Source organism: Leopardus geoffroyi, chromosome X (genome assembly GCF_018350155.1).
Source record: "Leopardus geoffroyi isolate Oge1 chromosome X, O.geoffroyi_Oge1_pat1.0, whole genome shotgun sequence".
Classification (NCBI taxonomy): Eukaryota; Metazoa; Chordata; class Mammalia; order Carnivora; family Felidae; genus Leopardus; species Leopardus geoffroyi.
Genome location: NC_059343.1, coordinates 98,823,953 through 98,827,970, shown reverse-complemented (window position 1 = coordinate 98,827,970; position 4,018 = coordinate 98,823,953).

Here is a 4,018-nt window from a genome sequence, read left to right as displayed (position 1 = left end):
CAGTGCCAGCGTTTGGACTTTTTTTTTTTTTTATTATTTTTTTTTAACGTTTATTTATTTTTGAGACAGAGAGAGACAGAGCATGAACGGGGGAGGGGCAGAGAGAGAGGGAGACACAGAATCGGAAGCAGGCTCCAGGCTCTGAGCCATCAGCCCAGAGCCCGACGCGGGGCTCGAACTCACGGACCGCGAGATCGTGACCTGAGCTGAAGTCGGACGCTCAACCGACTGCGCCACCCAGGCGCCCCTGGACTTTTTTTTAAGACAAGTAAATTTCTTATCGATGGCAAAATCAAATACATAAATACGTAAAATTTAAAAATTAAAAAAAAAACCTTTGAATAATTTGAGATGTACAAAAAAGTTCCAGAGATCGTTCAGAGAGTTCCTGTATACTCTCCACTCGGTTCCCCTAATATTAACATCCTGTATAATGGTCCGGGCTGAACTGTGTCCCCTCCAGAATTCCTCTGTTGAAGCACTAACCCCACAGCGTGATGGGATTCGGGGGATAGACCTTTGGGAAACAATTAGGTTTAGATGAGGTCATGAGGTGGGACCTTCATGATGGGATTAGTACCCTTAAAAGAAGAGACCAGAGAGCTCTCTTTCTACCTGTCTCTCTCTCTCTCTCTCTCTATACCACGGGAGGACACAGCAAGAAGGCGGCCGTCTGCTAGCCAGGAAAAGAGCTCTCCCTAGGAACTGCATCAGGTGGCATCTGGACCTTGGACTTTGTAGCCTCCAGAACCGTGAGAAAAAAAATGCCTGTTGTTAAAACCACTCGGTCTGTGGAATTTCGTTACAGCAGCCCGAGCAGACCAGTCCGTACAAAACCATAGCACAGTGGTCAAAACCCAGAGATTAACGCTGGGACAATAACGTCAAACTACACACTTCGTTTGGATTGCACCAGTCGTTCCACTGTGTCCTCTTTTCTGTTCCAGGACCCAATCCAGAATCGCACACTGCGTTCTGCTGTCGCGTCTCTTTAGTCTCTCTCTCTCTCTCTTTTTTTAATTTTAAGTAGCGGGGCCTAACGCGGGGCTTAAACTCACGACCCTGAGATCAAGACCTGAGCTGAGATCATGAGTCAGAGGCTTAACCTACTGAGCCACCCATGTCTCTTTAGCCTCCTCTGATCTAGGACAGTTGCTCAGGGGTATCTTGTGCTTTTGATCTGCGTCTCCCTCATGAGAGGAGGTCTTTGCACCCCTGCTCTCGATGCTTCAGGTAAATACCCGGAAGTGAGGTGTTTGGATCAGACGGTAATTCTGTGTTGGGTTTTTTGAGGAACCACCATATGGCTTTCCACGGCGGCCGCCCCCGTTTACACTCCTACCAGTAACGTCCAGGGCCCCCATTCCTCCGCATCCTCACCAACACCGCTTACTTTTATTTTCTGTGTTTGACGGCAACCATCCTAACAGGCGTGAGGCTGGACTTCATGGTTTCCGTTAGCATTGAACAGCGGTGTTGAGGAACTTTTCGTATGATTCTGAGCCATTTGCATATTATCTCTGGAGCAAGGTCTAGTCAAGTCCTTTGCCCATTTTTCATTAGACTATTTGATTTGTTGTTGTTGTGAACATATTTGTGTTAGTTAATTTGCCACCTGTATATCTTCTCTGGAGAAGATCTGTTCAGATCTTTTGCCCATTTTTTTTTTTTTTTAATTTTTTTTTTTCAACGTTTATTCATTTTTGGGACAGAGAGAGACAGAGCATGAACGGGGGAGGGGCAGAGAGAGAGGGAGACACAGAATCGGAAACAGGCTCCAGGCTCTGAGCCATCAGCCCAGAGCCCGACGCGGGGCTCGAACTCACGGACCGCGAGATCGTGACCTGGCTGAAGTCGGACGCTTAACCGACTGCGCCACCCAGGCGCCCCTAGCTGTGTCCTTTTTAACATTTGTTTTGGTCACTCTAGTTCCTTCGCCTTTCTTTCTATGTTTTATTTATTTAAAAACATTTTTGTTTTAATGTTTGTTTATTTTTGAGAGAGAGAGAGAGAGAGAGAGAGAGCACGAGCAGGGGAGGAGCAGAGAATGAGGGAGAGAGGGAGAATCCTCAGCAGGCTCCACGATGTCCGTGCGGAGCCCTCAGAGCCCAGTGTGGGGCTTGAACCCACGCATGCCACGAGATCGTGACCTGAGCCAAAATCAAGAGTCAGACTCTTAACCAGTCGAGCCACCCAGGCACCCCACGAGTGGAATTTGACACTGTCCCGATAGCTAGCCAATCCTGTGTGTTTGGGGTCAGCAACCCTCCTGTTCCCCCCTGGAACAATTTACAGCCTCCACCACTTTGCCCCAGCCTCTCTACCTGTGAGCCCCCTTTCTCCCAACAGACCTTTTTCTCCCCAGAGCACCGAGGACACAGGGGCACCCATTAGTTTCATCTCTTTCCATCCTTTTCTCCTTCCAGTCCCAGAGGAAGAGATGGCCCTCTTCCTGCTGAAGTTCATCTGTTACCTTACTCCGTGAACTTACTGTATACCGAGTAGCTGCTCCGTGCCAGATTTTGCAGTAGGAGCTGGGGACAGAGTGGAGAACAAAGCAGCTCATGTTCTGGGGGCAGGGGTGCCAGACAAACAAGGGAACAAGAAATGGGTCAGTTACAATAGTGTGATGTGATGGAGAATGACAGGTGGTCAGGGATGGACTCCGGGGCGGGGCCGTTGAGCCCAGGGGACCCGCAGGACGAGAATGAGCCAGCCAGGTAAGGACGGGTGGGGGAAGCAATCCGGGGGAGGCCAGCAGAAAATACAAAGGCCCCGCGGAGGGATAAGCCTACCGTGTCGGAGGAACAGAAAGGCCAGTGTGCCTAGATTGTATTGAGCGAGAGAACGAGCAAGCAGCAAGAGGTGGTCAGGGGAGTGAGCAGGAGCCAGGCCGTGTATGGCCTTGCGGGCCCAGATAGGGAGTTTCCATCTCAATGGCACAGTGGGAAGTTGGAGACTTCTAAGCAGAGGAGTAACATGGTTTACGCTTCCGAACGGTGCTAGCTGTCACGCACAGAATGGCTTGTCACCGGGAGGCCAGAATGGAAGCAAGGAGACCCATCAGGGGACCCCTGTAGTAGCCCGGGAGAGAGAGGAGAGCGGTCAGCCCAGGGTCGTAGAGGAAGAGTTGGAGAAACTGAAGGGAGATGTGTTTGGGAGGATTTGTTATCGGGGCAAAAGCCGATGGGTTGGATGTGGGAAGCGAGGGGAAGAAGGGAATCCAGGACGACTTCTTAATTTGTGGCTAAAATAACTGGGTGAACCGAAGCGCCATTTACTGAGATGGGAGGAACAGCTTTGAGGGGGGAAGGCCAAGCACTCTGTCTCAGACATGTAAAGTGCAAAACGCCTGCCGGCTGGCAAAGTGGACACGTCAAGTAGGCAATATGCAGTCCGGAGCTCAACTGGGGAGGTCTGGCTAGAAGCTATCAATGTGGGAGGTTTTGGTGTATAGATGTTCTTCAAAGCCACAAGACAGGATGAGATTCCCCCAGACATACGTGTACACAGAAAAGAGAGCTGGTGCAAGGATTGAATCCTGGGGCGCCTGGGTGGCTCAGTCGGTTGGGCAGCTGACTCTTGGTTTCAGCTCAGGTCATGATCTCACGGTTGTGGGATTGAGCCCCACATAGGGCTCCAACCTGTGCATGGAGCCTGCTTGGGATTCATTCTCTCTCTCTCTCTCTCTCTCTCTCCTCCCCCTTCTCCTCTTTCCTCTCTCCTCTCTCCCCCCCGCCCTTGGTGTTACTCAAGTCCAGGATCAGGGACCACCCAGAAGCAGGAAGGCCGGCCCAGCAGGAGCTTGGTCCATGGAGGGAAGGCCTGTCCCGGGGGAGCCACAGAGTAGATACAGTCACTGTTTTAGAGATGACACTCAACACAGAGGGAAAGGAAGGGGGTACCGCAGCTTCCACTCTCCAGTCTTCAGCCAGTGATTCCCATTAGCCAAACCCATCAGGAAGTCAGAGGGGAAGGGCGCCTGGGAAATGTAGTCGTCCGTTCCACACAACAGAGC